Source organism: Phalangium opilio, unplaced genomic scaffold (assembly GCF_054372755.1).
Source record: "Phalangium opilio isolate 3A_F unplaced genomic scaffold, DU_Popi_V2 ptg000505l_1, whole genome shotgun sequence".
Classification (NCBI taxonomy): domain Eukaryota; kingdom Metazoa; phylum Arthropoda; class Arachnida; order Opiliones; family Phalangiidae; genus Phalangium; species Phalangium opilio.
Window position 1 is genome coordinate 2,599,870 of NW_028324239.1, and position 22,640 is coordinate 2,622,509.

The 22,640-nt window shown below is 36.2% G+C and overlaps 1 non-coding gene and 32 pseudogenes across 1 annotated transcript; 20 read left to right on the top strand and 13 right to left on the bottom strand.

Annotated features, from left to right (window-relative positions):
• The first annotated feature begins 98 nt into the window (after positions 1-98).
• On the top strand, positions 99-217 carry LOC149590499 (5S ribosomal RNA; annotated as a pseudogene).
• Positions 218-344: 127 nt separating this feature from the next.
• On the top strand, positions 345-447 carry LOC149590500 (5S ribosomal RNA; annotated as a pseudogene).
• A 1,055-nt stretch (positions 448-1,502) lies between these two features.
• LOC149590501 (5S ribosomal RNA) lies at positions 1,503-1,621 on the top strand (annotated as a pseudogene).
• Positions 1,622-2,453: 832 nt separating this feature from the next.
• Positions 2,454-2,572, top strand: LOC149590502 (5S ribosomal RNA; annotated as a pseudogene).
• A 135-nt stretch (positions 2,573-2,707) lies between these two features.
• LOC149590503 (5S ribosomal RNA) lies at positions 2,708-2,810 on the top strand (annotated as a pseudogene).
• A 122-nt stretch (positions 2,811-2,932) lies between these two features.
• On the top strand, positions 2,933-3,051 carry LOC149590504 (5S ribosomal RNA; annotated as a pseudogene).
• A 137-nt stretch (positions 3,052-3,188) lies between these two features.
• On the top strand, positions 3,189-3,291 carry LOC149590505 (5S ribosomal RNA; annotated as a pseudogene).
• A 376-nt stretch (positions 3,292-3,667) lies between these two features.
• Positions 3,668-3,786, top strand: LOC149590506 (5S ribosomal RNA; annotated as a pseudogene).
• Positions 3,787-3,921: 135 nt separating this feature from the next.
• Positions 3,922-4,024, top strand: LOC149590507 (5S ribosomal RNA; annotated as a pseudogene).
• An 858-nt stretch (positions 4,025-4,882) lies between these two features.
• Positions 4,883-4,985, top strand: LOC149590508 (5S ribosomal RNA; annotated as a pseudogene).
• A 347-nt stretch (positions 4,986-5,332) lies between these two features.
• On the top strand, positions 5,333-5,451 carry LOC149590509 (5S ribosomal RNA; annotated as a pseudogene).
• Positions 5,452-6,222: 771 nt separating this feature from the next.
• LOC149590510 (5S ribosomal RNA) lies at positions 6,223-6,325 on the bottom strand (annotated as a pseudogene).
• A 135-nt stretch (positions 6,326-6,460) lies between these two features.
• Positions 6,461-6,579, bottom strand: LOC149590511 (5S ribosomal RNA; annotated as a pseudogene).
• A 1,580-nt stretch (positions 6,580-8,159) lies between these two features.
• Positions 8,160-8,262, bottom strand: LOC149590512 (5S ribosomal RNA; annotated as a pseudogene).
• Positions 8,263-9,120: 858 nt separating this feature from the next.
• On the bottom strand, positions 9,121-9,223 carry LOC149590513 (5S ribosomal RNA; annotated as a pseudogene).
• A 137-nt stretch (positions 9,224-9,360) lies between these two features.
• Positions 9,361-9,479, bottom strand: LOC149590514 (5S ribosomal RNA; annotated as a pseudogene).
• A 122-nt stretch (positions 9,480-9,601) lies between these two features.
• LOC149590515 (5S ribosomal RNA) lies at positions 9,602-9,704 on the bottom strand (annotated as a pseudogene).
• A 137-nt stretch (positions 9,705-9,841) lies between these two features.
• LOC149590516 (5S ribosomal RNA) lies at positions 9,842-9,960 on the bottom strand (annotated as a pseudogene).
• A 122-nt stretch (positions 9,961-10,082) lies between these two features.
• Positions 10,083-10,185, bottom strand: LOC149590517 (5S ribosomal RNA; annotated as a pseudogene).
• A 135-nt stretch (positions 10,186-10,320) lies between these two features.
• LOC149590518 (5S ribosomal RNA) lies at positions 10,321-10,439 on the bottom strand (annotated as a pseudogene).
• An 832-nt stretch (positions 10,440-11,271) lies between these two features.
• LOC149590519 (5S ribosomal RNA) lies at positions 11,272-11,390 on the bottom strand (annotated as a pseudogene).
• A 220-nt stretch (positions 11,391-11,610) lies between these two features.
• On the top strand, positions 11,611-11,713 carry LOC149590520 (5S ribosomal RNA; annotated as a pseudogene).
• Positions 11,714-11,835: 122 nt separating this feature from the next.
• Positions 11,836-11,954, top strand: LOC149590521 (5S ribosomal RNA; annotated as a pseudogene).
• A 137-nt stretch (positions 11,955-12,091) lies between these two features.
• Positions 12,092-12,194, top strand: LOC149590522 (5S ribosomal RNA; annotated as a pseudogene).
• A 346-nt stretch (positions 12,195-12,540) lies between these two features.
• Positions 12,541-12,659, top strand: LOC149590523 (5S ribosomal RNA; annotated as a pseudogene).
• A 137-nt stretch (positions 12,660-12,796) lies between these two features.
• Positions 12,797-12,899, top strand: LOC149590524 (5S ribosomal RNA; annotated as a pseudogene).
• Positions 12,900-13,757: 858 nt separating this feature from the next.
• LOC149590525 (5S ribosomal RNA) lies at positions 13,758-13,860 on the top strand (annotated as a pseudogene).
• Positions 13,861-15,439: 1,579 nt separating this feature from the next.
• LOC149590526 (5S ribosomal RNA) lies at positions 15,440-15,558 on the top strand (annotated as a pseudogene).
• A 135-nt stretch (positions 15,559-15,693) lies between these two features.
• LOC149590527 (5S ribosomal RNA) lies at positions 15,694-15,796 on the top strand (annotated as a pseudogene).
• A 771-nt stretch (positions 15,797-16,567) lies between these two features.
• Positions 16,568-16,686, bottom strand: LOC149590528 (5S ribosomal RNA; annotated as a pseudogene).
• Positions 16,687-16,808: 122 nt separating this feature from the next.
• LOC149590529 (5S ribosomal RNA) lies at positions 16,809-16,911 on the bottom strand (annotated as a pseudogene).
• Positions 16,912-17,258: 347 nt separating this feature from the next.
• Positions 17,259-17,361, bottom strand: LOC149590530 (5S ribosomal RNA; annotated as a pseudogene).
• A 3,619-nt stretch (positions 17,362-20,980) lies between these two features.
• Positions 20,981-21,053, top strand: TRNAN-AUU (transfer RNA asparagine (anticodon AUU)). Its single transcript has one exon. It is a non-coding gene; the product is annotated as a tRNA-Asn (tRNA).
• Positions 21,054-22,640: the final 1,587 nt, after the last annotated feature.

Consider the following 22,640-nt stretch of genomic DNA (forward strand, 5'->3'; position numbering starts at 1 on the left):
AATTCCACCAGATATGAAAAAAGCAAACATATCTTCATTTTGTTATTGTTTTATAAAGATTTAGGTTAATTAAATTCAAATTATTAACTAGCACTCTCGGCAACGGCCATATCATGCTGAATACACCGGTTCTCGTCCGATCACCGAAGTTTAACAGCGTCGAGCGCAGTCAGTGCTTGGGAGGGAGGCCACATAGGAACACTGCAAGCCGTTAGCTTTTTCACTTTTTTTTGTCATAATAGATATGAAAAAAGCAAACATATTTTCTTTTTGTTATTGTTTTAAAAAGATGAAGGTTAATTTGTCTCACTTACTTTAAATTCGAATTATTAACTAGCACTCTCGGCAACGGCCATATCACGCTGAAAACACCGGTTCTCGTCCGATCACCGAAGTTAAGCAGCGTCGAGCGCAGTCAGTACTTGGGAACACTTCGTGCCGTTGGCTTTTTCCTTTTTGTTTCCTCTTTTAAATTCCACCAGATATGAAAAAAGCAAACATATCTTCTTTTTGATATTTTTTTATAAAGATGAAGGTTAATTAAATTCAAATTATTAACTAGCACTTTCGGCAACGGCCATATCACGCTGAAAACACCGGTTCTCGTCCGATCACCGAAGTTAAGCAACGTCGAGCGCAGTCAGCAAAAAAGAGTTCTCAGAAGTATTTATAACGTGAATTGGTTATCACATACAAAAATATTATATGCAAAAAGTAAAACGTTAGACATATTTCAAATTATTAAGTATAATAATCTAATATTTATTCATAAAAATATTAATGGTGTACATAAACTATTTAGTACAACTTCCTCTAACATATTAACAAGAACAAACAATATTTTAGAATGCCACCAATGCAAAACCTCAAAAAAGCTTAACTCAATCTCTTATGCAGGAGTAAAACAATACAACCAAATTTATTTACTTATATGTGATACCAAATCCTTCAATTTAGTTAAAAAAAAACTTAAAATACATATACTTAATGGCAGTGTGTAGCCATCTTTGATCTATTTGTTTATTTATTTTTTATTTATATATTTAGTTATTCCTGATTTTAATTGTTTTATTTAAAGAAGAACCATAACTCGTTTATATTTTATATTAAACGAAGTAAAAAAGTCTTGTTTTCCAATAGATATTAAACTATATTCATGTACATGCAAAACTTTATTTTAATTTTAATTTATATTTTTTATGTTCATTCTCTTTTAATGTTCTTTATTTCATTTTGTTGTCCAATTGACGTTAATCTTAAAAAATTTAAGGAGGGCAATAAGTCGCTTGAAGACTTGGTCCCTCCCCATGACCTTTTGTACAAAACTATGACAAATAAACTTTGAAACTTTGAAACTTTGAACACTGCGTGCCGTTGGCTTTTTCAATTTTATTTCATCTTTTAAATTCCACCAGATGTGAAAAAAGCAAACATATCTTCTTTTTGATATTGTTTTATAAAGATGAAGGTTAATTAAATTCAAATTATTAAATAGCACTCTCGGCAACGGCCATATCACGCTGAAAACACCGGTTCCCGTCCGATCACCGAAGTTGAGCAGCATCGAGCGCAGTCAGTACTTGGGAGGGAGACCACTTAGGAACAATGCGTGCCGTTGGCTTTTTCACTTTTTTTCCTCTTTTAAATTCCAATAGATATGAAAAAAGCAAACATGTTATCTTTTTGTTATTGTTTTAACAAGATGAAGGTTAATTTGTCTCTCTTAATTTAAATTCGAATTATTTTCTAGCACTCTCGGTAACGGCCATATCACGCTGAAAACACCGGTTCTTGTCCGATCACCGAAGTTAAGCAGCGTCGAGCGCTGTCAGTACTTGGGAACACTGGGTGCCGTAGGCTTTTTCCTTTTTGTTTCCTCTTTTAAATTCCACCAGATATGAAAAAAGCAAACATACCTTCATTTTGTTATTGTTTTATAAAGATTAAGGTTAATTAAATTCAAATTATTAACTAGCACTCTCAGCAACGGCCTTTTCACGCTGAATACACCGGTTCTCGTCCGATCACCGAAGTTAAGCAGCGTCGAGCGCAGTCAGTACTTGGGAACACTGCGTGCCGTCGGCTTTTTCCTTTTTGTTTCCTCTTTTAAATTCCACCAGATATGAAAAAAGCAAACATATCTTCATTTTGTTATTGTTTTATAAAGATTTAGGTTAATTAAATTCAAATTATTAACTAGCACTCTCGGCAACGGCCATATCACGCTGAATACACCGAGTCTCGTCCGATCACCGAAGTTAAGCAGCGTCGAGCGCAGTCAGTGCTTGGGAGGGAGGCCACATAGGAACACTGCAAGCCGTTAGCTTTTTCACTTTTTTTTGTCATAATAGATATGAAAAAAGCAAACATACTTTCTTTTTGTTATTGTTTTAAAAAGATGAAGGTTAATTTGTCTCACTTAATTTAAATTCGAATTATTAACTAGCACTCTCGGCAACGGCCATATCACGCTGAATACACCGGTTCTCGTCCGATCACCGAAGTTAAGCAGCGTCGAGCGCAGTCAGTGCTTGGGAGGGAGGCCACATAGGAACACTGCAAGCCGTTAGCTTTATCACTTTATTTGTCTTTTAAATTAAAATAGATATGAAAAAAGCAAACATATTTTCTTTTTGTTATTGTTTTAAATAGATGAAGGTTAATTTGTCTCACTTAATTTAAATTCGAATTATTAACTAGCACTCTCGGCAACGGCCATATCACGCTGAAAACACCGGTTCTTGTCCGATCACCGAAGTTAAGCAGCGTCGAGCGCAGTCAGTACTTGGGAACACTGCGTGCCGTTGGCTTTTTCCTTTTTGTTTCCTCTTTTAAATTCCACCAGATATGAAAAAAGCAAACATATCTTCATTTTGTTATTGTTTTATAAAGATTTAGGTTAATTAAATTCAAATTATTAACTAGCACTCTCGGCAACGGCCATATCACGCTGAATACACCGGTTCCCGTCCGATCACCGAAGTTAAGCAGCGTCGAGCGCAGTCAGTGCTTGGGAGGGAGGCCACATAGGAACACTGCAAGCCGTTAGCTTTTTCACTTTTTTTTGTCTTTTAAATTCCAACAGATATGAAAAAAGCAAACATATTTTCTTTTTGTTATTGTTTTTAAAATGATGAAGATTAATTTGTCTCACTTAATTTAAATTCGAATTATTAACTAGCACTCTCGGCAACGGCCATATCACGCTGAAAACACCGGTTCTTGTCCGATCACCGAAGTTAAGCAGCGTCGAGCGCAGTCAGTACTTGGGAACACTGCGTGCCGTTGGCTTTTTCCTTTTTGTTTTCTCTTTTAATTTCCACCAGATATGCAAAAAGCAAACATATCTTCTTTTTGTTATTGTTTTATAAAGATGAAGGTTAATTAAATTCAAATTATTATCTAGCACTCTCGGCAACGGCCAAATCACGCTGAATACACTGGTTCTCTTCCGATCACCGAAGGTTAGCAGCGTTGAGCGCAGTCAGTATTTGGGAAGGAGGCCACTTAGGAACACTGCTTGCCGTTAGCTTTTTCACTTTTTTTGTCTTTTAAATTCCAATAGATATGAAAAAAGCAAACATATTTTCTTTTTGTTATTGTTTTAAAAAGATGAAGGTTAATTTGTCTCACTTAATTTAAATTCGAATTATTAACTAGCACTCTCGGCAACGGCCATATCACGCTGAATACACCGGTTCTCGTCCGATCACCGAAGTTAAGCAGCGTCGAGCGCAGTCAGTGCTTGGGAGGGAGGCCACATAGGAACACTGCAAGCCGTTAGCTTTATCACTTTTTTTGTCTTTTAAATTAAAATAGATATGAAAAAAGCAAACATATTTTCTTTTTGTTATTGTTTTAAATAGATGAAGGTTAATTTGTCTCACTTAATTTAAATTCGAATTATTAACTAGCACTCTCGGCAACGGCCATATCACGCTGAAAACACCGGTTCTTGTCCGATCACCGAAGTTAAGCAGCGTCGAGCGCAGTCAGTACTTGGGAACACTGGGTGCCGTTGGCTTTTTCCTTTTTGTTTCCTCTTTTAAATTCCACCAGATATGAAAAAAGCAAACATATCTTCATTTTGTTATTGTTTTATAAAGATTAAGGTTAATTAAATTCAAATTATTAACTAGCACTCTCGGCAACGGCCTTTTCACGCTGAATACACCGGTTCTCGTCCAATCACCGAAGTAAAGCAGCGTCGAGCGCAGTCAGTACTTGGGAACACTGCGTGCCGTTGGCTTTTTCCTTTTTGTTTTCTCTTTTAATTTCCACCAGATATGCAAAAAGCAAACATATCTTCTTTTTGTTATTGTTTTATAAAGATGAAGGTTAATTAAATTCAAATTATTATCTAGCACTCTCGGCAACGGCCAAATCACGCTGAATACACTGGTTCTCTTCCGATCACCGAAGGTTAGCAGCGTTGAGCGCAGTCAGTATTTGGGAAGGAGGCCACTTAGGAACACTGCTTGCCGTTAGCTTTTTCACTTTTTTTTTGTCTTTTAAATTCCAATAGATATGAAAAAAGCAAACATATTTTCTTTTTGTTATTGTTTTAAAAAGATGAAGGTTAATTTGTCTCACTTAATTTAAATTCGAATTATTAACTAGCACTCTCGGCAACGGCCAAATCACGCTGAATACACTGAATCTCGTCCGATCACCGAAGTTAAGCAGCGTCGAGCGCAGTCAGTGCTTGGGAGGGAGGCCACATAGGAGCACTGCAAGCCGTTAGCTTTTTCACTTTTTTTTGTCTTTTAAATTCCAATAGATATGAAAAAAGCAAACATATTTTCTTTTTGTTATTGTTTTAAAAAGATGAAGGTTAATTTGTCTCACTTAATTTAAATTCGAATTATTAACTAGCACTCTCGGCAACGGCCATATCACGCTGAAAACACCGGTTCTTGTCCGATCACCGAAGTTAAGCAGCGTCGAGCGCAGTCAGTACTTGGGAACACTGGGTGCCGTTGGCTTTTTCCTTTTTGTTTCCTCTTTTAAATTCCACCAGATATGAAAAAAGCAAACATATCTTCATTTTGTTATTGTTTTATAAAGATTAAGGTTAATTAAATTCAAATTATTAACTAGCACTCTCGGCAACGGCCTTTTCACGCTGAATACACCGGTTCTCGTCCAATCACCGAAGTTAAGCAGCGTCGAGCGCAGTCAGTACTTGGGAACACTGCGTGCCGTTGGCTTTTTCCTTTTTGTTTCCACTTTTAAATTCCACCAGATATGAAAAAAGCAAACATATCTTCATTTTGTTATTGTTTTATAAAGATTTAGGTTAATTAAATTCAAATTATTAACTAGCACTCTCGGCAACGGCCATATCATGCTGAATACACCGGTTCTCGTCCGATCACCGAAGTTAAGCAGCGTCGAGCGCAGTCAGTGCTTCGGAGGGAGGCCACATAGGAACACTGCAAGCCGTTAGCTTTTTCACTTTTTTTGTCTTTTAAATTCCAATAGATATGAAAAAAGCAAACATATTTTCTTTTTGTTATTGTTTTAAAAAGATGAAGGTTAATTTGTCTCACTTACTTTAAATTCGAATTATTAACTAGCACTCTCGGCAACGGCCATATCACGCTGAAAACACCGGTTCTCGTCCGATCACCGAAGTTAAGCAGCGTCGAGCGCAGTCAGTACTTGGGAACACACTGCCATTAAGTATATGTATTTTAAGTTTTTTTTTAACTAAATTGAAGGATTTGGTATCACATATAAGTAAATAAATTTGGTTGTATTGTTTTACTCCTGCATAAAAGATTGAGTTAAGCTTTTTTGAGGTTTTGCATTGGTGGCATTCTAAAATATTGTTTGTTCTTGTTAATATGTTAGAGGAAGTTGTACTAAATAGTTAATGTACACCATTAATATTTTTACGAATAAATATTAGATTATTATACTTAATAATTTGAAATATGTCTAACGTTTTACTTTTTGCATATAATATTTTTGTATGTGATAACCAATTCACGTTATAAATACTTCTGAGAACTCTTTTTTGCTGACTGCGCTCGACGTTGCTTAACTTCGGTGATCGGACGAGAACCGGTGTTTTCAGCGTGATATGGCCGTTGCCGAAAGTGCTAGTTAATAATTTGAATTTAATTAACCTTCATCTTTATAAAACAATATCAAAAAGAAGATATGTTTGCTTTTTTCATATCTGGTGGAATTAAAAAGAGGAAACAAAAAGGAAAAAGCCAACGGCACGAAGTGTTCCCAAGTACTGACTGCGCTCGACGCTGCTTAACTTCGGTGATCGGACGAGAACCGGTGTTTTCAGCGTGATATGGCCGTTGCCGAGAGTGCTAGTTAATAATTCGAATTTAAAGTAAGTGAGACAAATTAACCTTCATCTTTTTAAAACAATAACAAAAAGAAAATATGTTTGCTTTTTTCATATCTATTGGAATTTAAAAGACAAAAAAAGTGAAAAAGCTAACGGCTTGCAGTGTTCCTATGTGGCCTCCCTCCGAAGCACTGACTGCGCTCGACGCTGCTTAACTTCGGTGATCGGACGAGAACCGGTGTATTCAGCATGATATGGCCGTTGCCGAGAGTGCTAGTTAATAATTTGAATTTAATTAACCTAAATCTTTATAAAACAATAACAAAATGAAGATATGTTTGCTTTTTTCATATCTGGTGGAATTTAAAAGAGGAAACAAAAAGGAAAAAGCCGACGGCACGCAGTGTTCCCAAGTACTGACTGCGCTCGACGCTGCTTAACTTCGGTGATCGGACGAGAACCGGTGTATTCAGCGTGAAAAGGCCGTTGCTGAGAGTGCTAGTTAATAATTTGAATTTAATTAACCTTAATCTTTATAAAACAATAACAAAATGAAGATATGTTTGCTTTTTTCATATCTGGTGGAATTTAAAAGAGGAAACAAAAAGGAAAAAGCCAACGGCACCCAGTTCAAATTCAAATTCAAAAATGTTTATTTTTTACTTTTCATTACATTACAGTTTGCTACGGGGCTAAGTCACATTGTGACTTGTAAGCCCCGTGCCTATCTGCTTAATTTAATTTAACAATTTAATTTAATCAAATAAAAAATAGATTTAACAATGGTGTCTTATAATAATTCGTGTTAAAGATTCATGAAAAAAAATTTAATGAATATATGTTATATCCACTTAAAATTGAACACTGGCATGGTATATTATAAAATATTTAAAAATTGGTTATGCCAATTTTATGCCAGTGTTCCCAAGTACTGACTGCGCTCGACGCTGCTTAACTCCGGTGATCGGACAAGAACCGGTGTTTTCAGCGTGATATGGCCGTTGCCGAGAGTGCTAGTTAATAATTCGAATTTAAATTAAGTGAGACAAATTAACCTTCATCTATTTAGAACAATAACAAAAAGAAAATATGTTTGCTTTTTTCATATCTATTTTAATTTAAAAGACAAAAAAAAGTGAAAATGCTAACGGCAAGCAGTGTTCCTAAGTGGCCTCCTTCCCAAATACTGACTGCGCTCAACGCTGCTAACCTTCGGTGATCGGAAGAGAACCAGTGTATTCAGCGTGATATGGCCGTTGCCGAGAGTGCTAGTTAATAATTCGAATTTAAATTAAGTGAGACAAATTAACCTTCATCTTTTTAAAACAATAACAAAAAGAAAATATGTTTGCTTTTTTCATATCTATTGGAATTTAAAAGACAAAAAAAAAGTGAAAAAGCTAACGGCAAGCAGTGTTCCTAAGTGGCCTCCTTCCCAAATACTGACTGCGCTCAACGCTGCTAACCTTCGGTGATCGGAAGAGAACCAGTGTATTCAGCGTGATTTGGCCGCTGCCGAGAGTGCTAGTTAATAATTTGAATAATAAAACAATAACAAAATGAAGATATGTTTGCTTTTTTCATATCTGGTGGAATTTAAAAGTGGAAACAAAAAGGAAAAAGCCAACGGCACGCAGTGTTCCCAAGTACTGACTGCGCTCGACGCTGCTTAACTTCGGTGATTGGACGAGAACCGGTGTATTCAGCGTGAAAAGGCCGTTGCCGAGAGTGCTAGTTAATAATTTGAATTTAATTAACCTTAATCTTTATAAAACAATAACAAAATGAAGATATGTTTGCTTTTTTCATATCTGGTGGAATTTAAAAGAGGAAACAAAAAGGAAAAAGCCAACGGCACCCAGTGTTCCCAAGTACTGACTGCGCTCGACGCTGCTTAACTTCGGTGATCGGACAAGAACCGGTGTTTTCAGCGTGATATGGCCGTTGCCGAGAGTGCTAGTTAATAATTCGAATTTAAATTAAGTGAGACAAATTAACCTTCATCTTTTTAAAACAATAACAAAAAGAAAATATGTTTGCTTTTTTCATATCTATTGGAATTTAAAAGACAAAAAAAAGTGAAAAAGCTAACGGCTTGCAGTGTTCCTATGTGGCCTCCCTCCCAAGCACTGACTGCGCTCGACGCTGCTTAACTTCGGTGATCGGACGAGATTCAGTGTATTCAGCGTGATTTGGCCGTTGCCGAGAGTGCTAGTTAATAATTCGAATTTAAATTAAGTGAGACAAATTAACCTTCATCTTTTTAAAACAATAACAAAAAGAAAATATGTTTGCTTTTTTCATATCTATTGGAATTTAAAAGACAAAAAAAAAGTGAAAAAGCTAACGGCAAGCAGTGTTCCTAAGTGGCCTCCTTCCCAAATACTGACTGCGCTCAACGCTGCTAACCTTCGGTGATCGGAAGAGAACCAGTGTATTCAGCGTGATTTGGCCGTTGCCGAGAGTGCTAGATAATAATTTGAATTTAATTAACCTTCATCTTTATAAAACAATAACAAAAAGAAGATATGTTTGCTTTTTGCATATCTGGTGGAAATTAAAAGAGAAAACAAAAAGGAAAAAGCCAACGGCACGCAGTGTTCCCAAGTACTGACTGCGCTCGACGCTGCTTAACTTCGGTGATTGGACGAGAACCGGTGTATTCAGCGTGAAAAGGCCGTTGCCGAGAGTGCTAGTTAATAATTTGAATTTAATTAACCTTAATCTTTATAAAACAATAACAAAATGAAGATATGTTTGCTTTTTTCATATCTGGTGGAATTTAAAAGAGGAAACAAAAAGGAAAAAGCCAACGGCACCCAGTGTTCCCAAGTACTGACTGCGCTCGACGCTGCTTAACTTCGGTGATCGGACAAGAACCGGTGTTTTCAGCGTGATATGGCCGTTGCCGAGAGTGCTAGTTAATAATTCGAATTTAAATTAAGTGAGACAAATTAATCTTCATCATTTTAAAAACAATAACAAAAAGAAAATATGTTTGCTTTTTTCATATCTGTTGGAATTTAAAAGACAAAAAAAAGTGAAAAAGCTAACGGCTTGCAGTGTTCCTATGTGGCCTCCCTCCCAAGCACTGACTGCGCTCGACGCTGCTTAACTTCGGTGATCGGACGGGAACCGTTGTATTCAGCGTGATATGGCCGTTGCCGAGAGTGCTAGTTAATAATTTGAATTTAATTAACCTAAATCTTTATAAAACAATAACAAAATGAAGATATGTTTGCTTTTTTCATATCTGGTGGAATTTAAAAGAGGAAACAAAAAGGAAAAAGCCAACGGCACGCAGTGTTCCCAAGTACTGACTGCGCTCGACGCTGCTTAACTTCGGTGATCGGACAAGAACCGGTGTTTTCAGCGTGATATGGCCGTTGCCGAGAGTGCTAGTTAATAATTCGAATTTAAATTAAGTGAGACAAATTAATCTTCATCATTTTAAAAACAATAACAAAAAGAAAATATGTTTGCTTTTTTCATATCTGTTGGAATTTAAAAGACAAAAAAAAGTGAAAAAGCTAACGGCTTGCAGTGTTCCTATGTGGCCTCCCTCCCAAGCACTGACTGCGCTCGACGCTGCTTAACTTCGGTGATCGGACGGGAACCGTTGTATTCAGCGTGATATGGCCGTTGCCGAGAGTGCTAGTTAATAATTTGAATTTAATTAACCTAAATCTTTATAAAACAATAACAAAATGAAGATATGTTTGCTTTTTTCATATCTGGTGGAATTTAAAAGAGGAAACAAAAAGGAAAAAGCCAACGGCACGCAGTGTTCCCAAGTACTGACTGCGCTCGACGCTGCTTAACTTCGGTGATCGGACAAGAACCGGTGTTTTCAGCGTGATATGGCCGTTGCCGAGAGTGCTAGTTAATAATTCGAATTTAAATTAAGTGAGACAAATTAACCTTCATCTATTTAAAACAATAACAAAAAGAAAATATGTTTGCTTTTTTCATATCTATTTTAATTTAAAAGACAAAAAAAGTGATAAAGCTAACGGCTTGCAGTGTTCCTATGTGGCCTCCCTCCCAAGCACTGACTGCGCTCGACGCTGCTTAACTTCGGTGATCGGACGAGAACCGGTGTATTCAGCGTGATATGGCCGTTGCCGAGAGTGCTAGTTAATAATTCGAATTTAAATTAAGTGAGACAAATTAACCTTCATCTTTTTAAAACAATAACAAAAAGAAAGTATGTTTGCTTTTTTCATATCTATTATGACAAAAAAAAGTGAAAAAGCTAACGGCTTGCAGTGTTCCTATGTGGCCTCCCTCCCAAGCACTGACTGCGCTCGACGCTGCTTAACTTCGGTGATCGGACGAGACTCGGTGTATTCAGCGTGATATGGCCGTTGCCGAGAGTGCTAGTTAATAATTTGAATTTAATTAACCTAAATCTTTATAAAACAATAACAAAATGAAGATATGTTTGCTTTTTTCATATCTGGTGGAATTTAAAAGAGGAAACAAAAAGGAAAAAGCCGACGGCACGCAGTGTTCCCAAGTACTGACTGCGCTCGACGCTGCTTAACTTCGGTGATCGGACGAGAACCGGTGTATTCAGCGTGAAAAGGCCGTTGCTGAGAGTGCTAGTTAATAATTTGAATTTAATTAACCTTAATCTTTATAAAACAATAACAAAATGAAGGTATGTTTGCTTTTTTCATATCTGGTGGAATTTAAAAGAGGAAACAAAAAGGAAAAAGCCTACGGCACCCAGTGTTCCCAAGTACTGACAGCGCTCGACGCTGCTTAACTTCGGTGATCGGACAAGAACCGGTGTTTTCAGCGTGATATGGCCGTTACCGAGAGTGCTAGAAAATAATTCGAATTTAAATTAAGAGAGACAAATTAACCTTCATCTTGTTAAAACAATAACAAAAAGATAACATGTTTGCTTTTTTCATATCTATTGGAATTTAAAAGAGGAAGAAAAGTGAAAAAGCCAACGGCACGCATTGTTCCTAAGTGGTCTCCCTCCCAAGTACTGACTGCGCTCGACGCTGCTCAACTTCGGTGATCGGACGGGAACCGGTGTTTTCAGCGTGATATGGCCGTTGCCGAGAGTGCTATTTAATAATTTGAATTTAATTAACCTTCATCTTTATAAAACAATATCAAAAAGAAGATATGTTTGCTTTTTTCACATCTGGTGGAATTTAAAAGATGAAATAAAATTGAAAAAGCCAACGGCACGCAGTGTTCAAAGTTTCAAAGTTTTAAAAAGATGAAGGTTAATTTGTCTCACTTAATTTAAATTCGAATTATTAACTAGCACTCTCGGCAACGGCCATATCACGCTGAATACACCGGTTCTCGTCCGATCACCGAAGTTAAGCAGCGTCGAGCGCAGTCAGTACTTGGGAACACTGCGTGCCGTTGGCTTTTTCCTTTTTGTTTCCTCTTTTAAATTCCACCAGATATGAAAAAAGCAAACATATCTTCATTTTGTTATTGTTTTATAAAGATTTAGGTTAATTAAATTCAAATTATTAACTAGCACTCTCGGCAACGGCCATATCACGCTGAATACAACGGTTCCCGTCCGATCACCGAAGTTAAGCAGCGTCGAGCGCAGTCAGTGCTTGGGAGGGAGGCCACATAGGAACACTGCAAGCCGTTAGCTTTTTCACTTTTTTTTGTCTTTTAAATTCCAACAGATATGAAAAAAGCAAACATATTTTCTTTTTGTTATTGTTTTTAAAATGATGAAGATTAATTTGTCTCACTTAATTTAAATTCGAATTATTAACTAGCACTCTCGGCAACGGCCATATCACGCTGAAAACACCGGTTCTTGTCCGATCACCGAAGTTAAGCAGCGTCGAGCGCAGTCAGTACTTGGGAACACTGGGTGCCGTTGGCTTTTTCCTTTTTGTTTCCTCTTTTAAATTCCACCAGATATGAAAAAAGCAAACATATCTTCATTTTGTTATTGTTTTATAAAGATTAAGGTTAATTAAATTCAAATTATTAACTAGCACTCTCGGCAACGGCCTTTTCACGCTGAATACACCGGTTCTCGTCCAATCACCGAAGTTAAGCAGCGTCGAGCGCAGTCAGTACTTGGGAACACTGCGTGCCGTTGGCTTTTCCTTTTTGTTTCCTCTTTTAAATTCCACCAGATATGAAAAAAGCAAACATATCTTCATTTTATTATTGTTTTATAAAGATTTAGGTTAATTAAATTCAAATTATTAACTAGCACTCTCGGCAACGGCCATATCACGCTGAATACAACGGTTCCCGTCCGATCACCGAAGTTAAGCAGCGTCGAGCGCAGTCAGTGCTTGGGAGGGAGGCCACATAGGAACACTGCAAGCCGTTAGCTTTTTCACTTTTTTTTGTCTTTTAAATTCCAACAGATATGAAAAAAGCAAACATATTTTCTTTTTGTTATTGTTTTTAAAATGATGAAGATTAATTTGTCTCACTTAATTTAAATTCGAATTATTAACTAGCACTCTCGGCAACGGCCATATCACGCTGAAAACACCGGTTCTTGTCCGATCACCGAAGTTAAGCAGCGTCGAGCGCAGTCAGTACTTGGGAACACTGGGTGCCGTTGGCTTTTTCCTTTTTGTTTCCTCTTTTAAATTCCACCAGATATGAAAAAAGCAAACATATCTTCATTTTGTTATTGTTTTATAAAGATTAAGGTTAATTAAATTCAAATTATTAACTAGCACTCTCGGCAACGGCCTTTTCACGCTGAATACACCGGTTCTCGTCCAATCACCGAAGTTAAGCAGCGTCGAGCGCAGTCAGTACTTGGGAACACTGCGTGCCGTTGGCTTTTTCCTTTTTGTTTTCTCTTTTAATTTCCACCAGATATGCAAAAAGCAAACATATCTTCTTTTTGTTATTGTTTTATAAAGATGAAGGTTAATTAAATTCAAATTATTATCTAGCACTCTCGGCAACGGCCAAATCACGCTGAATACACTGGTTCTCTTCCGATCACCGAAGGTTAGCAGCGTTGAGCGCAGTCAGTATTTGGGAAGGAGGCCACATAGGAACACTGCAAGCCGTTAGCTTTTTCACTTTTTTTTTGTCTTTTAAATTCCAATAGATATGAAAAAAGCAAACATATTTTCTTTTTGTTATTGTTTTAAAAAGATGAAGGTTAATTTGTCTCACTTAATTTAAATTCGAATTATTAACTAGCACTCTCGGCAACGGCCAAATCACGCTGAATACACTGAATCTCGTCCGATCACCGAAGTTAAGCAGCGTCGAGCGCAGTCAGTGCTTGGGAGGGAGGCCACATAGGAACACTGCAAGCCGTTAGCTTTTTCACTTTTTTTTGTCTTTTAAATTCCAATAGATATGAAAAAAGCAAACATATTTTCTTTTTGTTATTGTTTTAAAAAGATGAAGGTTAATTTGTCTCACTTAATTTAAATTCGAATTATTAACTAGCACTCTCGGCAACGGCCATATCACGCTGAAAACACCGGTTCTTGTCCGATCACCGAAGTTAAGCAGCGTCGAGCGCAGTCAGTACTTGGGAACACTGGGTGCCGTTGGCTTTTTCCTTTTTGTTTCCTCTTTTAAATTCCACCAGATATGAAAAAAGCAAACATATCTTCATTTTGTTATTGTTTTATAAAGATTAAGGTTAATTAAATTCAAATTATTAACTAGCACTCTCGGCAACGGCCTTTTCACGCTGAATACACCGGTTCTCGTCCAATCACCGAAGTTAAGCAGCGTCGAGCGCAGTCAGTACTTGGGAACACTGCGTGCCGTTGGCTTTTTCCTTTTTGTTTCCACTTTTAAATTCCACCAGATATGAAAAAAGCAAACATATCTTCATTTTGTTATTGTTTTATTATTCAAATTATTAACTAGCACTCTCGGCAGCGGCCAAATCACGCTGAATACACTGGTTCTCTTCCGATCACCGAAGGTTAGCAGCGTTGAGCGCAGTCAGTATTTGGGAAGGAGGCCACTTAGGAACACTGCTTGCCGTTAGCTTTTTCACTTTTTTTTGTCTTTTAAATTCCAATAGATATGAAAAAAGCAAACATATTTTCTTTTTGTTATTGTTTTAAAAAGATGAAGGTTAATTTGTCTCACTTAATTTAAATTCGAATTATTAACTAGCACTCTCGGCAACGGCCATATCACGCTGAATACACTGGTTCTCTTCCGATCACCGAAGGTTAGCAGCGTTGAGCGCAGTCAGTATTTGGGAAGGAGGCCACTTAGGAACACTGCTTGCCGTTAGCATTTTCACTTTTTTTTGTCTTTTAAATTAAAATAGATATGAAAAAAGCAAACATATTTTCTTTTTGTTATTGTTCTAAATAGATGAAGGTTAATTTGTCTCACTTAATTTAAATTCGAATTATTAACTAGCACTCTCGGCAACGGCCATATCACGCTGAAAACACCGGTTCTTGTCCGATCACCGGAGTTAAGCAGCGTCGAGCGCAGTCAGTACTTGGGAACACTGGCATAAAATTGGCATAACCAATTGTTAAATATTTTATAATATACCATGCCAGTGTTCAATTTTAAGTGGATATAACATATATTCATTAAATTTTTTTTCATGAATCTTTAACACGAATTATTATAAGACACCATTGTTAAATCTATTTTTTATTTGATTAAATTAAATTGTTAAATTAAATTAAGCAGATAGGCACGGGGCTTACAAGTCACAATGTGACTTAGCCCCGTAGCAAACTGTAATGTAATGAAAAGTAAAAAATAAACATTTTTGAATTTGAATTTGAACTGGATGCCGTTGGCTTTTTCCTTTTTGTTTCCTCTTTTAAATTCCACCAGATATGAAAAAAGCAAACATATCTTCATTTTGTTATTGTTTTATAAAGATTAAGGTTAATTAAATTCAAATTATTAACTAGCACTCTCAGCAACGGCCTTTTCAAGCTGAATACACCGGTTCTCGTCCGATCACCGAAGTTAAGCAGCGTCGAGCGCAGTCAGTACTTGGGAACACTGCGTGCCGTCGGCTTTTTCCTTTTTGTTTCCTCTTTTAAATTCCACCAGATATGAAAAAAGCAAACATATCTTCATTTTGTTATTGTTTTATAAAGATTTAGGTTAATTAAATTCAAATTATTAACTAGCACTCTCGGCAACGGCCATATCATGCTGAATACACCGGTTCTCGTCCGATCACCGAAGTTAAGCAGCGTCGAGCGCAGTCAGTGCTTCGGAGGGAGGCCACATAGGAACACTGCAAGCCGTTAGCTTTTTCACTTTTTTTGTCTTTTAAATTCCAATAGATATGAAAAAAGCAAACATATTTTCTTTTTGTTATTGTTTTAAAAAGATGAAGGTTAATTTGTCTCACTTACTTTAAATTCGAATTATTAACTAGCACTCTCGGCAACGGCCATATCACGCTGAAAACACCGGTTCTCGTCCGATCACCGTAGTTAAGCAGCGTCGAGCGCAGTCAGTACTTGGGAACACTTCGTGCCGTTGGCTTTTTCCTTTTTGTTTCCTCTTTTTAATTCCACCAGATATGAAAAAAGCAAACATATCTTCTTTTTGATATTGTTTTATAAAGATGAAGGTTAATTAAATTCAAATTATTAACTAGCACTTTCGGCAACGGCCATATCACGCTGAAAACACCGGTTCTCGTCCGATCACCGATTTAAGCAACGTCGAGCGCAGTCAGCAAAAAAGAGTTCTCAGAAGTATTTATAACGTGAATTGGTTATCACATACAAAAATATTATATGCAAAAAGTAAAACGTTAGACATATTTCAAATTATTAAGTATAATAATCTAATATTTATTCGTAAAAATATTAATGGTGTACATAAACTATTTAGTACAACTTCCTCTAACATATTAACAAGAACAAACAATATTTTAGAATGCCACCAATGCAAAACCTCAAAAAAGCTTAACTCAATCTTTTATGCAGGAGTAAAACAATACAACCAAATTTATTTACTTATATGTGATACCAAATCCTTCAATTTAGTTAAAAAAAAACTTAAAATACATATACTTAATGGCAGTGTGTTCCCAAGTACTGACTGCGCTCGACGCTGCTTAACTTCGGTGATCGGACGAGAACCGGTGTTTTCAGCGTGATATGGCCGTTGCCGAGAGTGCTAGTTAATAATTCGAATTTAAAGTAAGTGAGACAAATTAACCTTCATCTTTTTAAAACAATAACAAAAAGAAAATATGTTTGCTTTTTTCATATCTATTGGAATTTAAAAGACAAAAAAAAGAGAAAAAGCTAACGGCTTGCAGTGTTCCTATGTGGCCTCCCTCCCAAGCACTGACTGCGCTCGACGCTGTTAAACTTCGGTGATCGGACGAGAACCGGTGTATTCAGCATGATATGGCCGTTGCCGAGAGTGCTAGTTAATAATTTGAATTTAATTAACCTAAATCTTTATAAAACAATAACAAAATGAAGATATGTTTGCTTTTTTCATATCTGGTGGAATTTAAAAGAGGAAACAAAAAGGAAAAAGCCGACGGCACGCAGTGTTCCCAAGTACTGACTGCGCTCGACGCTGCTTAACTTCGGTGATCGGACGAGAACCGGTGTTTTCAACGTGATATGGCCGTTGCCGAGAGTGCTAGTTTATAATTTGAATTTAATTAACCTAAATCTTTATAAAACAATAACAAAATGAAGATATGTTTGCTTTTTTCATATCTGGTGTAATTTAAAAGAGGAAACAAAAAGGAAAAAGCCGACGGCACGCAGTGTTCCCAAGTACTGACTGCGCTCGACGCTGCTTAACTTCGGTGATCGGACGAGAACCGGTGTATTCAGCGTGAAAAGGCCGTTGCTGAGAGTGCTAGTTAATAATTTGAATTTAATTAACCTTAATCTTTATAAAACAATAACAAAATGAAGATATGTTTGCTTTTTTCATATCTGGTGGAATTTAAAAGAGGAAACAAAAAGGAAAAAGCCAACGGCACCCAGTGTTCCCAAGTACTGACTGCGCTCGACGCTGCTTAACTTCGGTGATCGGACATGAACCGGTGTTTTCAGCGTGATATGGCCGTTGCCGAGAGTGCTAGTTTATAATTCGAATTTAAATTAAGTGAGACAAATTAACCTTCAAAATCCGTGACAACGATTTCTTATTGAAATTGGAATTTTAACTGTTTTTTGAATGAATATCGTTACATTTGCTTGAATTAAAGCAAAAAGTACAAAAACTATGGTTTCAGCGGTTATATTTGAAAATAGTGAAAAAATTCTCATAAAGTGCTTCTCTGGTCGAGAAACGTCGATTTTGAAAATGTAATTAAAAATCGAGGTACATTTTTATTTACTGATCAATCGAGATGAAATCGCTTTTAATGAGTATTTTATATGTATTTAAGCTAAATTCAGTCAAAAATTTGTCCAGAAAAAAATGCACTTAAAATTGTACCGAAAAAATCGCATGTTTTTTACCTTCAAGATACAAAAACCGTTACAACGATTTCTTATTGAAATTGGAATTTTAACTGTTTTTTGAATGAATATCGTTATATTTGCTTGAATTAAAGCAAAAAGTACAAAAACTATGGTTTCAGCGGTTATATTTGAAAATAGTGAAAAAAAACTCTAAATGTGCTTCTCTGGTCAAGAAACGTCGATTTTGAAAATTCTATTAAAAATCGAGGTACATTTTTATTTATTGATCAATCGAGATGAAATCACTTTTAATGAGTATTTTATATGCATTTAAGCTAAATTCGGTCAAAAATTTGTCCAGAAAAAAATGCATTCAAAATTTTACCGAAAAAATGGAATGTTTTTTTTCTTCAAGATGCAAAATCCGTGACAACGATTTCTTATTGAAATTGGAATTTTAACTGTTTTTTGAATGAATATCGTTACATTTGCTTGAATTAAAGCAAAAATACAAAAACTATGGTTTCAGCGGTTATATTTGAAAATAGAGAAAAAATTCTCAAAAAGTGCTTTTCTGGTCGAGAAACGTCGATTTTGAAAATTCTATTAAAAATTGAGGTACATTTTTATTTATAGATCAATCGAGATGAAATCGCTTTAAATGAGTATTTTATATGTATTTAAGCTAAATTCGATCAAATATTTGTCCAGAAAAAAATGCATTCAAAATTTCACCGAAAAAATGGAATGTTTTTTTTCTTCAAGATGCAAAATCCGTGACAACGATTTCTTATTGAAAATTGAATTTGAACAGTTTTTTGAATGAATTTCGTTACATTTGCTTGAATTAAAGCAAAAATACAAAAACTATGGTTTCAGCGGTTATATTTGAAAATAGTGAAAAAATTCTCAAAAAGTGCTTCTCTGGTCGAGAAACGTTGATTTTGAAAATGTAATTAAAAATCGAGGTACATTTTTATTTATTGATCAATCGAGATGAAATCACTTTTAATGAGTATTTTATGTGCATTTAAGCTAAATTCGGTCAAAAATTTGTCCAGAAAAAAATGCATTCAAAATTTTACCGAAAAAATGGAATGTTTTTTTTCTTCAAGATGCAAAATCCGTGACAACGATTTCTTATTGAAATTGGAATTTTAACTGTTTTTTGAATGAATATCGTTACATTTGCTTGAATTAAAGCAAAAAGTACAAAAACTATGGTTTCAGCGGTTATATTTGAAAATAGTGAAAAAATTCTCAAAAAGTGCTTCTCTGGTCGAGAAACGTCGATTTTGAAAATGTAATTAAAAATCGAGGTTCATTTTTATTTATTGATCAATCGAGATATAATCACTTTTAATGAGTATTTTATATGTAAATAAGCTAAATTCGGTCAAAAATTTGTCCAGAAAAAAACTGCATTCAAAAAAGTACCGAAAAAATCGCATGTTTTTTTCTTCAAGATACAAAATCCATGACAACGATTTCTTAATGAAAATTGAATTTGAACAGTTTTTTGAATGAATATCGTTACATTTGCTTGAATTAAAGCAAAAAGTACAAAAACTATGGTTTCAGCGGTTATATTTGAAAATAGTGAAAAAATTCTCAAAAAGTGCTTCTCTGGTCGAGAAACGTCGATTTCGAAAATGTTATAAAAAATCGAGGGACATTTTTATTTATTGATCAATCGAGATGAAATCACTTTTAATGAGTATTGTATAGGTAAATAAGCTGAATTCGGTCAAAAATTTGTCCAGAAAAAAATGCCTTCAAAATTGTACCGAAAAAATCGCATGTTTTTTTTCCGTGACAACGATTTCTTATTGAAAATTGAATTTGAACAGTTTTTTGAATGAATATCGTTACATTTGCTTGAATTAAAGCAAAAAGTACAAAAATAATGGTTTCTTCGATTGTATTTGAAAATAGCGAATAAAGCTCAAAATGTGCTTCTCTGCTCGAGAAACGTCGATTTTTAAAATGTTATTAAAAATCGAGGTACATTTTTATTTATTTATTGATCAATCGAGATGAAATCACTTTTAATGAGTATTATATGTGCATTTAAGCTAAATTCGGTCAAAAATTTGTCCAGAAAAAAATGCATTCAAAATTTTACCGAAAAAATGGAATGTTTTTTTTTCTTCAAGATGCAAAATCCGTGACAACGATTTCTTATTGAAATTGGAATTTTAACTGTTTTTTGAATGAATATCGTTACATTTGCTTGAATTAAAGCAAAAAGTACAAAAACTATGGTTTCAGCGGTTATATTTGAAAATAGTGAAAAAATTCTCAAAAAGTGCTTCTCTGGTCGAGAAACGTCGATTTTGAAAATGTAATTAAAAATCGAGGTTCATTTTTATTTATTGATCAATCGAGATATAATCACTTTTAATGAGTATTTTATATGTAAATAAGCTAAATTCGGTCAAAAATTTGTCCAGAAAAAAACTGCATTCAAAAAAGTACCGAAAAAATCGCATGTTTTTTTCTTCAAGATACAAAATCCATGACAACGATTTCTTAATGAAAATTGAATTTGAACAGTTTTTTGAATGAATATCGTTACATTTGCTTGAATTAAAGCAAAAATACAAAAACTATGGTTTCAGCGGTTATATTTGAAAATAGTGAAAAAATTCTCAAAATGTGCTTCTCTGGTCGAGAAACGTCGATTTTGAAAATTCTATTAAAAATCGAGGTACATTTTTATTTATTTATTGATCAATCGAGATGAAATCACTTTTAATGAGTATTATATAGGTAAATAAGCTGAATTCGGTAAAAAATTAGTCCAGAAAAAAAATGCTTTCAAAAGAGTACCGAAAAAATGGCATGTTTTTTTTCTTCAAGATACAAAATCCGTGACGATTTCTTATTGAAAAGTGAATTTGAACAGTTTTTTGAATGAATATCGTTACATTTGCTTGAATTAAAGCAAAAAGTACCAAAAAAAATAGTTTCAGCGGTTATATTTGAATATAGTGAAAAAAAACTCAAAATGTGCTTCTCTGGTCGAGAAACGTCGATTTTGAAAATTCTATTAAAGATCGAGGTATATTTTTATTTATTGTAGCGTGAAAAGTCATAACTTTTCCACAATACCTGACAACCATTCAGTTTCTGAGCTTCCGTGGCTCAATGGTTAGCGCGTTCAGCTGTTAACCGAAAGGTTGGTGGTTCGAGCCCACCCGGAAGCGGTGTTATGGGATCTCAAATGTAACGTAAAAAGTCAGAGTTTTTCCACAATACCTGACAACCATTCAATTCCTGAGCTTCCGTGGCTCAATGGTTAACGCGTTCGGCTATTAACCAATAGGTTGGTGGTTCGAACCCACCCGGGAGCGGTGTTATGGGATCTCAAATGTAACGTAAAAAGTCAGAGTTTTTCCAGAATACCTAACGAACATTTAATTTTTGGGCTTCCGTGGCGCAATGGTTAGCGTATTCAGCTGTTAACCGAAAGGTTGGTTGTTCGAGCCCACCCGGAAGCGGTGTTATGGGATCTCAAGTGTAACGTAAAAAGTCAGAGTTTTTCCACAATACCTGAAAACCATTCAATTTCTGAGCTTCCGTGGCTCAATGGTTAGCGCGTTCGGCTGTTATCCAATAGGTTGGTGGTTCGAGCCCACCCGGGAGCGGTGTTATGGGATCTCAAATGTAACGTAAAAAGTCAGAGTTTTTCCACAATACCTGACGAACATTTAATTTTTGGGCTTCCGTGGCGCCATGGTTAGCGCGCAGCGCGTTCAGCTGTTAACCGAAAAGTTGGTGGTTCGAGCCCACCCGGGAGAGGTGTTGTGGGGTCTCTGATGTAACGTAAAAAGTCACAGTTTTTCCACAATACCTGACGAACATTTAATTTTTGGGCTTCCGTGGCGCAATGGTTAGCGCGTTCAGCTGAAAACCGAAAGGTTGGTGGCTCGAGCCCACCCGGGAGAGGTGTTGTGGGGTCTCAGATGTAGCGTGAAAACTCATAACTTTTCCACAATACCTGACAACCATTCAGTTTCTGAGCTTCCGTGGCTCAATGGTTAGCGCGTTCAGCTGTTAACCGAAAGGTTGGTGGTTCGAAGCCGTGTTATGGGATCTCAAATGTAACGTAAAAAGTCAGAGTTTTTCCACAATACCTGACGAACATTTAATTTTTGGGCTTCCGTGGCGCAATGGTTAGCGCGCAGCGCGTTCAGCTGTTAACCGAAAAGTTGGTGGTTCGAGCCCACCCGGGAGCGGTGTTGTGAAGTCTCGAATGTAACGTAAAAAGGCAAAGTTTTTCCACAATACCTGACGAACATTATTTTTTGGGCTTCCGTGGCGCAATGGTTAGCGCGTTCGGCTGTTAACCGAAAGGTTGGTGGTTCGAGCCCACCCGGGAGCGGTGTTATGGGGTCTCAAATGTAACGTAAAAAGTCAGAGTTTTCCACAATACCTGACGACCATTTAATTTTTGGGCTTCCGTGGCGCAATGGTTAGCGCGTTCGGCTGTTAACCAAAATGTTGGTGGTTCGAGCCCACCCGGGAGCGGTGTTATGGGATCTCAAATGTAAGGTAAATAGTCAGAGTTTTTCCACAATAGCTGAAGACCATTTCATTTCTGAGCTTCTTTGGCTCCATGGTTAGCGCGTTCGGATGTTAACCAATAGGTTGGTGGTTCGAGCCCACGCGAGAGAGGTGTTGTGGAGTCTCAGATGTAGCGTAATAAGTCAAAACGTTTCCACAATACGTGACAAATATGTAATTTCTGAGCTCCCGTGGCTCAATGGTTATCGCGTTCGGCTGTTAACCAATAGGTTGGTGGTTCGAGCCCACCCGGGAGCGGTGTTGTGAGATCTCAAATGTAACGTAAAAAGTCAGAGTTTTTCCACAATACCTGACAACCATTCAATTTCTGAGCTTCCGTGGCTCAATGGTTAGCGCGTTCGGCTGTTATCCAA